The following is a 12208-nucleotide window of genomic DNA, read 5'->3' on the forward strand; positions in this document are numbered from 1 at the left end:
GGGTACCCTGGATGGGCCTATGCATCAACTCAAAAGGCTTCCCAGCCTGCTTTGCTCTGGCTCTTCCAGCCATTTCCTTTCCCTTCCTTATCCAGTCCTCTTTGGTGGGTAGATAACCCAAGCCAAAGGTATGTGGGTTATGTGGCATTTCGGCCAATGCTGCGACGCCCTTCCGGCCGCTCTTTCCCAATCCCATCCCAGGGATATGTTGAAGCTTGTTCATGAGGTATACCGCTTGGGCACTGACATATAACCCCTTGTTAGCGGCCATGATGTCCTGTACAACCCGAGCCTCAGCAAGGGTGAAACCTGACAAAAACACATCCTCCATGCCGTGCTCAATTTCCAAAACTGGCATAGATACTTCCGGCGGTGGATGGATCGATGAATTCCCAAAAACAATGGCTACTCTCTTTCCATAGGGGTATTTCACCATTTGATGCAAGGTAGAAGAGACTGCCTTGACTTGATGCAGCCACGGCCGCCCCAAAAGCAAGTTGAAAGTTGCAGGAACCTCCAAGACATGGAAATCTATCTCATGCTGTCCCGGCCCAACCTTTGTTTGAATCTTAACTGTTCCCATTACTTCCCGGCTTGTGTTGTCATACGCTCGAATCACCTGGGCTGTTGGCACAAAATCCACGATTTTCAAACCGATCGCATAGGCTGTCCTTGCCGGGTAGACGTTGATGGCGGACCCTGTGTCAACAAGGACCACCGGTATCCATTTATTCCTACACTCCACAGAGATGTAGAGTGGCTTGTTATGGTTTGCCCCCTCGGGTGGTAATTCCTTGTCGAAAAATGTCAGCATCGGGGTAGCTCCTCCCGAAAAAACCAATCCAACCAACTGCTTCGGCGTAGTCTCTATTGAGAGTTTGGCCTTGTCCATGGCTAAAAGGACAGCCTGTCTATGTACTCGAGAAGCCATAAGCAGCCCCCAGATGGAGATGTCTGTTTGTATCTTTTTCAATTGTCTCAATACGGCATCATCCTCGAGTTGCTTTTCTTTTTGCTTCTCTGCCTCCCTATCTTTTCCAGACGCCTCTGGTTGATCTAGGTGTGGAGGCTTGAAATACCGTCCACTCCTAGTCATGTGATCGACTTCGCCGATATACCAGGTATCATCTGGTTGGTTACTCTCCCAATCTTCGTCTGTGTGGGCAAGGCATAGATCATCGTCCTCCCACCACATTCCATCTGCAGCCGACAGGCACCTGTCTGGCTCTGGCATGACTGTTCTCATACTCACAGTACTTTCTATCCCTATGCTCGCGGCATTCTCCATTTCTGTGCTCACAGCAATCTCAGTCCCCACATGGGCTTTTGCCTTCCTGATTCTCTCAGAATCTTCGAATCTTTCCTGTTCCGACTGTGTCAATGCAGCCGACTGTTCAATAATCCCCGTACTCAAAATGCTCCAATCCCGAGTGAAATTCTTGACACTGGCGCTCTCCGGTGATGCACTCTGTTCTTCAACCCTTCCGGCTATCACTGACATTCTTGCCCCTACCAGGCGTTGTTGTGGCTGAAACTCTTCTACCACATTTGGTTGATCGTCCAACCATCCCGTAGCCTCTGTTGATTCCTCATAATCGAACCAGTTGACGGCTGAGTCTCCTAGATCTTGGTTACTGTAAAACTGGAGCTTGGCAAGGTCCTCTTCCACAGCCGTTAAATCGTCCGTTCCCTGTCCCAGACTGTCCCCTTGGATCACACACAACTCCCCCTCTGTTGGTAGTTCCATATCTGGCCTATCTTGGCCTATTGACAAAATGTAGTCACCTGGACTATAAGCTTTCTCAACACCACTCCCAGATTCCGCAGACTCTAGCTCAACAACCCCCTTCTCCTTTGGGATCTCCTCTCCCTTGTTCTTGCTAGTCACCACCATTGGCTTAGGTCGGGTCATGGAGGTGTCCATTATGCACAAGTCGGTGCAGTCGGGAAGGAGCACTTCCGGCTTAGGCAGGTGGGAAGGAGTGATATAGATGCTAGGATCGTAAGGCACGACCCCAGTTTGGATGAAGTTGACTCTTTTGGGTGGTGGAGCTTGGTTATGTGTGGGGAGAGGGTTTGTAGTAACGTTGGGTTTCTCGGGAGGCAAAATCACCCCGTTATCGATGAGATCTTGAATCTCATGACGTAATCGGAAACACAGATCAGTGTCATGACCGTGCTGTTGGTGAAATGCACAATATTTGGCTGGGTTGTGGGTAGCGGGGAGTCTTTCTGGTAAGGGCCGCGGCTCTAGGGGCTTCAGATGCCCTTTTCTGATTAAAACCCCCAAAGCTTTGGACAGGGGCATATAAAGCGGAGCGAAGGTTCTGGTGTTTTTGGGTGGGTATTTGGCTGTTTGTGGGTTGCTTCCGGATGCACCGGAGAATGGTGCGGCCGCCATAGTTCTTGGGGGAGGGTTGGTGGTGACCATACTCACTTCGGAGGTCCTGGTAGTTGTAGCGCCACTCGGGCCTGTATTAGTGTTGCGATTGAAGTTCTGCGGGGTTGCTCCCGGTCATTATCAATTAAGCCTTGCTTCAATGCATCTTCAATCTGTACCCCCATTTCATGTAAATCGGAAAAGGTAGGAAAGGGGAGTACGATCATCTTCTGCATTAACTTGGGCTGAAGATTGCACACAATCATTCGAATCTGATCTTTGTCAGTGGGCCTAAGGGTCATCATCGAGGCCTTGGCCCTCTATCTAGTCACGAATTCTGAGAAGCTCTCTTTGGGTTCTTGCCTCATTGTCTCGAGATCCTGGGTCGTAATCGCGATTTCTGTATTATATGAGTACTGCAAGATGATGGCCTCAGCCATTTCGTCCCAGCTTCTCTTGACGTCATCCTCCAATTTGGCATACCATATGGCCGCTACACCCGACAGGGTCCGGCCAAATAGAGACAGCTTCTGCAGTCTAGTGAGGCCCATTGGCCTTAGGATATCCGAAAACAACCTCAGGTGCACCATGGGGTCCCCGGACCCATCAAATCGATCAATGTTCGGCATTTTGAATCTGTCAGGCAGCGTTACAGCTGTGTCGGTGTATCCATCTTCGATGTCAGGGATGGTCTTGACTCCCTGGGACTTCTTAAACATCTTTTCCAACTTGCTTAATTTTAAGGCTGTGGGGTCCACTTCGAACTCAAAAGGAGAGTCTGGTATATTGACAGGCGTGGGCGCCTTTGATAGTTGTGGTGGAATCGGGGGGGGAGCTGGCCCCGCTGGAAGGTTTGTATTCTCTTGGACATTCCGGACATTCGGTGTTTCTTCGGGTATTGGAACCCTTAGTGGGGGAGGGACTTGCTGTGAGGCAGATGCTCCGGTTTGCTGTTGTAACCTCACGATTAACTCCGCTTGTTCATTCATAATCGTGGCCTGCTGTTTGGCGAACTCTGCCTGTCGGACAGTATCCTGCTGCATCACTTTCATGCTTTCTTGGAGTTGGCGCACCATCTCCTCTAAACTAGCCATACTGTTCTATTCCGACTGAATTATCAGTATATGTTCCCTCTCTGTGGGTGAAACAGAACCCTGATCCCTACTGTACTCGGGTGGGGTAGACAAAGCCCTCTGTACTGACTGCTAAACTGATATCCTCTGCCTAACTGCCCTCCGTCTAGTAACCGGGGGTAGAGAGTGGTACACTGGTTGTCCGTCTACCAGATCCTCAGATCGATGGAGCCGACGACCTCTAATCCAGAGTGCTTGGGGAATATCTACTAGGTCAGAAGCAATTGTGCTCGACTACCTAGTAAAAAGATAAATAAAGCAAATAAATAAATGGGCAATTGGACAACGTAACAACGTAAAATAAACACACACAACGCACAGTTGGGTATTTATAACACACAGTTGGTAAGCCGAACACACTGTTCCTCGATACTGATCACTGTTCCCCAGAATCACTGTTCCCAAAACTGAACTTGATACCCGCAAATAACTGATTTCTCAACAACCCTGATACTGGTGCCCTCGGGCTTAATACTCAATCTTGCAAACTGATATGTACGTTCCTGTAGAGATACACTCTAAAGCACATAGCAGATAAGTGAAAGCCAAAACACCCCTATGTTGGGGTAGGGTTTCCCTGTCCTATTTTGTCAAGAGCTAGGGTTTCACTACGCACACAACGGTTTTCAAACAACCTAACATCGAGTAAGCAACCTGTCCTAATTTGGAATGGTCACTATGGATTTCGATATGCACTAGGTCGAATGGTCGAAAAGGGTGCCCCAGTAAAACCAGGGTTTGTGTTCCCATACTGTCAGAGCCCACAACCGGTCAGCCTTGTGGCATGCTTTGACAAAGTCAAGCCTCGGGCAAACCGTTCAGGAATGGCAGATGGCAAACACGGTGTCCTAGGCGCACCAATGCACATGCAATGCAAAGAGACACATAAATGAAATCAAAACAAGATATCATGAGTTCGAGTCAAGCTCTCTAAACTCCCCAGCAGAGTCGCCAGAAACTGTAGACGTGCCCGTGGGCCTCACTACAGTTCGGACTCAATTTGTGTCACGGTCCTTAATCTGAACCAGAGAGTCCAAATCCGGCAAATCGTTTTGAGAAACAGATTTTTGAAAAGAAGTGCCAAACGTGGACTGCTTTGCCAGATACAGAGTCACCACCTAAATATTTTTATGGGGGAATTTAGGAAACCCTGACTCGGTGCCAAAGGCCACGTGTCCGTCATCACCAAAGTTGCCTCGGCTCGGGAACTTGGGTACGATTGGGGAAGGTCAGTTATGAGCACCCCCTCTTGCCCGATCGAAGATCGGCCTCTACTAACCGTGATATCTTGTTTTGAAAGCATTATGTGTTCTTGTTCCAGTTATTAGCTTAGAATTACTATGTTATGCGCACGGCAAACAAGTATAGACCAAATTGACTAAATTGGAACAAAATATTTCATGTTTGTTTTGAAAATGGTTTGCTACTCGCAAGTAGGCTAAAATGCAGGTTTTGCCACCCTCAAGTGGGCTTTTAGAAAAGATGGTTTTGCCACTATCTAGTGGGCTTAAAATTCACAGTTTTAATGCGTTATCCCAATTTAAGCAATTCAACCTCCATCCACTGGCATTCAAGCAGTTATATTACATAAGCAGCTAGCCTCATGGTAATCATGCAATTATGGCAATACTCACACGCATGCGGCATGCTAAAGCATAAAAAAACTCACCTAGTACTCCAAGCCAAAACAGAAACCAGTTAGTAATCACATGCATGATCCTAGTTCATAATTGAAATGGCTAATGCAACACATGCAAAGATACAATCCAAACAGGCTCGGCTATCCTAAACATGGCACGTAAAATGCTGCAATTAACAAATACTCAACTTGGAATTGAAATACGAGTGCAGTTAGCATGATGTACCGAGCCTGGTGCATGTAAGACAAATGTATGGATGCACGCATGCTAAGCATAAGGTATGCTAATTTAAATATGCCCTAGTCTACCATCATAAGCGGGTAAATAAAAGGGAAGAAAGACGTGGGGTTGGAAGACATACACACACTCACGCACACTTATTACACAATTGCCCTCGCTTGGAGGGTCCGAATAAATATTACAGTCCGAATAAATAATACTAAATTAATATTACAAAATTTCTAATCTAATTAACAAATTAAATGCAAAGAAAAGATGGCCACAGCCCCCTGCCTCGGGATGCGTGAATGATGCATGCTCGGATTTATCTTGTCCCGAAAGCTCGTACCATACCACTGCTGCCTCTGTTTATACTGCCCTGCTTCTCTGAAAACTGCCAGAATCCTGGGACAGGTTCCCTAAACCCTGTAGGACGCCATCGGCTGAAGGGAATACCCACCGGCCATGGAACTTAACCATCGACTGGGGTTTCATATTATCGGCCATCAATCCATGGCCGGTCGGCACTCTACAGTGCCGGTCGGCAGAAACTCCCTGCAGAAACTGGTTTTGACAGCAACAAGGACAGACAGTGTATGGCATGGAGTTTCAAGCAAATGTGCGCACGAGCACACTCCCTATCATGCAAGGGACTCAAGGGAGCATGACCCTCAACCCTCAGGCCATCAATCATGCATTTTGATGCGTGATGGCCTAAGGAGCCAAGGTTGCAATTCAATGAAAATGCATGCAACATATAAATGAAGGCCAAAACCCAATCATGCCAAAGTCAAAGGCCTCGGTGACCGAGAGTTGAGACGCGTTACATCACTTGTAGTATGAACACTTCTTAACCCTCACACTTGGTTTGACACCCCAAACCAAGTAATGCAATGCATGTTATGCAAACATGGCTCGAAAATGCAACATATCACAAAAAAACACGACATGCCAAATGTAATGCAACATATCATGGCAAGCATACAATGTTCCTAATATGCAATGCTACAATGTAACTCATCACGTAATGCTAATATGGTACAATGCACGCATGCAATTAGAGGCAACACGTCAAACATACAACCATGTCCAAGAAGGGACTTAGACTAAAATGGGAGACCTCAAACACCCCCAAAAACAGTGGCTAAAAGTACCTCAAGTGATGGACAAAATGCACTACAAACATGCAAGCCAAAAGAGGGGCCAAAGCTAAGGCATAACAAAGGGCATTCTACCACTAACCCAAACAAACATGGCATGAACTATACAACCAAAAATAGAATTTTAGCATGCAAAAGAGCTCCAAAAACCCACACATATGGCATCCCAAATGGAACAAACACCTAGGCATACACAATGCACGTTTCAAGGCATAAGAGGGTACAACTTCAAAGCATAAGAGGAGCGATGAATGCAAGTATACAAGCATGGTTTAGGGACTGAAATGATATGCTAAGTGATTCCAAATCACCGAAATAGCCTAACCAATGCATGTTCATGACCCATACCCTCAAGGCTCATGATCCAAAATGCAAAGCAACTATATCAAGCATGCTAAACAAGACCAAATCAGTGGCCAACAGACCTCATGCATGGCAAAATATGGTCAAGGACTTCACAAAGTGACGCCAAAGTATGAGAGCATGGTAGTCAAAAGTCATGATGCATTTCTAGGCACAAACAAGGGAATACAAAGCAAGTATGTTAAGCATGCAAAGGGCCACCAATCCGACCAAAAACAGAGATAACATGTGACCTAAATAGGACCGAAAACATCTGATATGGAGCCAAAAACAACCGAGCATATATGCTACCCTTATGAGCCCAAAATATGCACAAATGAGACACAAAGGGAGAGGGGTGTCCCTCCCCTATACAAGACTTCAAACCATCTTCTTCACCACTGAAAATCCACTGGATTTTAGTGGTGAAGAGGCTAAAACAACAAAGCAAATAAGGCTTAAAGAAAAAAGGACCAAAAGGGGCCAAAAGAGACCTAAGAGGGGGATATCGACCCCCAATGCCAAAACACCCTTAATGAAAGCTCTTAAGCAGGAAAATATAAGGCTTTTTTTAGTCATACACAAAGCTCAAATCAATACGCAAGATAGGTCAAAAGCCAATGCAAGATTGGGGAAACTAAATTGAAAGTCTTACCCTTGAAGAACACTTCAAGAACAGTTGGTCCAGCCACACTCTACTGAGCAAAATCAGTCCAAAACCTCAAAAAATAACCCTCAAAACCCCTCAATCTCGGAGCAAGGTGTAATGGTGTGTGTATTAGTGCAAAAGTAAGGTCAAAATGCACTTTTAGGCCAAGAAAACACACACAAGGGAGGAGAAAGAGGGAAATATAGAGAGAGTGTGTGTATATAACAGATGTATATGTATATAAGCTCTGGTTTTCTATGTTCAAAACTCCAACCCCCAACAATGGAAAAAGAGAGGTGCTTAAATAGGCAAAGGGAAATGATTTAAGCTTCTCAAAGAAGCTAAATGAAATGGGCAAAGGGGGCAAAGGAGTCAAGGCTTCTTGAGGAAGCTAAGATAGCTGGCCAAGTTTCTTGAGGAAGCTTTGACAAAGGGTTAAGCTTTCTCAAGAAGCTTTGACCAAAAGGGAGCAAAAGGGGCAAAACAGCCACTTCATGCACGGGGAGGAGTGTTGGTGCATTCCACCTGGCACAGCTAGCATGCACCAAGTCTGAAGGGTGCAAAAGAGTCACACCAGCCAGCAAAAAAAAGGGTCACCGGCCAGAACAAAGTGCCGGTCAGCAAAATATAGTGCCGACCGGCCATTGGTTTTAAGAAACCATTGTCGGTGGCACCAATAAACGGCCGGTGACGTGAGGGGACAGCCGGTGGGGTGTGGGAATGGCCAACAAGCCATTCCCTGCCTTTCAAGGCAAAAACACAAGTGTTTGGTGCAAAACCAGACACCGAGAAGTCGAGTCGAGAGATCCTGAGGCGAGGCGCGCAGCCGAGACCTCCAGGAACTCGAGACGAACACAAGCACGGATGATCACCGAGTGTTCCAACGGTGACGTCCAACTCTTAAGGACGGTCAAAAATGGGGTGTCTACAGGACCCTCCTTAGAGAGGGCGCAATGTTATAATAAGTGTGCATGCGTGTGTGTATGTCTTCCAACCCCACGTCTTTCTCCCTTTTATTTATCCGCTTTCAGTGGTTAGATTAGGGCACGTTTCAATTAGCATACCTTGTGCTTTGTATGTTTGTATCCATTCATTTGTCTTGCATGCACCGGGCTCGGCGCATCATTCAAACTGCATCGTGTTTCAATACTTCTTTGAATACGTGTATCAAATTGTTGCATTCCTATGCCATCGTAGATAGCTGAGCCTATTTAGTTACATTAGGCACTTAACATAGTTAGGATCATGCATGATTTCTAACTAGCTTTTGTTTTGACTTGGAGTACACTGTAAGTTTTACGCTTTAGCATACTTGCATGAGTGTGAGTGTTGCCATGTTTAGCATGCTTGCCATAAGACTATTTGCTTAAGTGATTAACTGCATGAATGCCTATGGATGAAGGCTTTGTTGTTTGAATTGGAACAATTCGATAAATGAGAGTTTTGAAGCCTACTTTACGAAGTGGCAAAATCATGTTTTTAAGCCCATCATGTTTGGTGGCAAATCTGTGCTTTAGCCCACTTGAGGGTGGCATTTTCAAACCATTTTCGAAAACAAACATGAATTGATTTGTTCCAAGTCTCGCAACTTAGTCTATACTTGTATGCTGTGCACATCACATAGTAAAGTTAGTTAAATAACCGGAATAAGAACACATGTGTTTATAAAACAACATATCATGCTTAGTAGATGCCGATCCTTTGATCAGGCGAGCGAGGGTGCTCATTTCAGGACCTTCCCCTCTCGTACCTAAGTTCCAGAGCCGAGGCAACTTTGGTGATGACGGACACGTGGCCTTTGGCACGAGTCAGGGTTTCTTAAATTCCTCAAAAATAAAATATTTAGGTGGCGACTCTGTAATCTGGCAAAGTAGTCTAGTTTGGCACTATTTGATCTAAAATCAATTTTCCAAAATGATTTGCCAGATTGGACTCTTTGGTGTTTATCAGTCTCACATTGCACTTTGTGAGATTAGATTCAGAACCGTGACAGGAGTCCGAACTGTATGACCAATTCGCACCTCTCCGAAAGGGGGCGCGCGCGAAGAAAGCCGAGTCTACAATAATGTACACACGAATGACAATGAAAACCAAGGACGTTTGTTCTTTGTTTGCCCATCGAAATATGTAAGTATTTATTATACAATTACATCTTTTATTGTGTACATAATTATTTATGTGATTTAATTAACTAATTGTTGTGCATTGTAGAGTCATAAGGAACACTGTAATTACTTCAAATTCGTAGATGAGGATGATGACAATTCGTTCCAATGTTGGACCTCGGAAAGCTATAAGAACAAAAGAATTAAATGATCTAAGGACAATGCTTTGTGAGATGGACAATGAAATTCATGAGCACGATAGAAGGCTTCCAAGGATGGAGAAGAACTTCAAGACAATGATTTATGTCATTGATTTTTGGGGGACTTATGTATAGGTCCTAATAAGTGGACTTATTGTCCAAGAGGTCCTATGATAATTAATGACATTTTTCATTAAACACTATTAAAAAAATGTCACTAATTGTTAATTTTTAGCAACAACATGAAAAAATTTGTCACAAAAAATGTCACTAATTATAAGTTTTAACCATAGTTTAAAAATATCGTCACAAAAAAGTGACATTAATTCACAACTTTTAGCGAAAATTTGAAAATTTTGTCACAAAAAAAAGTCAGTAATTGTAAGTTTTAGCGACAATTTATAAAAATCATGACAACAAAAAGTCACTAATTGTCAATTTTTAGCGACATGTGTAAAAAATCGTCACAAAATTTTTTTTTTCAGCGACAATTTTCCCAAGACTTATTTTTAATAAGACTTTATGAGAATTAAGTCTAACTATTAGGACTTATTGGTAGTTTACCCTTGTTTTTTTTTGTCTTTTGGCACTTTATCATGTAAATGACTGTCTTTTGTATCTTTTTGTACTTAATGATGTTTTGTGTTGAATGTAATCAAATACATGTCCTGTATGTTTTGTGTTGTCTACGTGGATGAGTTTGGATTGTGAGCTTTCATAGGCTACTAACAAATGTGGATTGGGAATTGATTGTGTTAGCTTCTTGTTCAGTTCTCAATACTTCATGTGGGGTCACATAAATGACTTTTTCCATATAAAACCACTCTTTCATCGCTACATTCAATCATGCTGAAGACCAACCCATCAATTCTAATAATCTTCCCAACTGACTTAACCCTTCTTTATCAAGAGAAAAATATGCATGCTTTATCAACTCCCTTAAAAACATTTCATTTTTTTGACTAGCCCTTTTTCACAACATAATTACCCCCATCATCCAAATGAACAAGACAGCTTCCCATACTAGAGGCATTTTCACAGTAACCTACCTTGACATTAGTATTAAAATCAAGACCAATGAGGTTAGGACTCTTGAATGGACCCTTACAGGCTTCGCATCACTTATGAATGCAATATCCCCTGTAATCAGAACTGGACAAGAAGCTAACACAATTTTATGAACTTAACATATCATATCCCAAGTGAACTGTTGTTAAACATTGCCACAAAATGAAGCCAACAAAACATTGCCACAAAATGAAGCCTGCTGTCATTTTTCACAAAAATAAACAAACAAAAAATTAACTGTTCTCAAACATTGCCACAACGTCAAGCCAATACAAACATTGCCACAAAATGTATCCAAACGAAATAAAACTAAACTATCCAAAGTTTACATACAGATGTTATACAATTACTTTTGCAAAACTAAAAAAAATGGGGGCATTTGGATCCGCATCTATATTCAAGTCAACAAATTTTGATGCTACTGTCGAACTTTGACTACTAATATTGTTGACCATTCTTGATTGAGTATGAGATGTGCTTCCAATATTGTCCGCCATTTGCATTGTGCTAACCCCATGCCTATAAAAATAAAGTAAATATTATTTGGCATTGTCCACAAACATATTCACCAATCTAAAATTTAATTGATCAATAAAATATGTGTGCTCATATATTGAACATGTACCAGTACATACATACTATCTTGTGTGCCATCCATGCAAGGAAAATAGTAAGGTTGATCTTGTGGCACCTTAACATCATATAGTAACAAAATTTCATTAGTAATTTCAAGCATTAAAATTAAAACCCACAACAAACAAAGTTCAACATACTAAGTCATGTGAACACATACCGGTACACACATACTGCCTTGTGTGCTGTCCATAGAAGGAAAATAGTAAGGATGATTTTGTGGCACCTTATGATCAGATAGTAACACAATTTCATTAGTAATTTGAAGCATTAAAATAAAAATCCACAAAAACCATACAACACAACCTTTATATTTTAACACGTATCGGTTCATACATAGTGTGTTGCACGCCTCCCGTACAAGGAAAGTTTAACTTATGAGATTCACCTTAACGCACCTTGTGACCATAAAGTAACAATCATTGGTGAATATGTTAAGATTAACAAATTCTGAAATTAACATATGTAGTGCGAAATAAAAAATTTACCTGTAGAGTAGTAGCCTCCTTTCAACGGATTCATTATTGCATCAACCTTGTTAACCTTCCGTTTCGTACATGGATAACCTCTTCGGCAAGAAACCAAAGGACTGAGTACCTTGCGAGTGATGCTTTCTTTTGTAGTATTGCGACCAGGCAAACTTTTCGGTGAAGTATGGGAAGGTGGTAAAGTACTAGTA

The sequence above is a fragment of the Camellia sinensis genome, chromosome 8 (genome assembly GCF_055761805.1).
Source record: "Camellia sinensis isolate YWXY chromosome 8, ASM5576180v1, whole genome shotgun sequence".
NCBI lineage: Eukaryota > Viridiplantae > Streptophyta > Magnoliopsida > Ericales > Theaceae > Camellia > Camellia sinensis.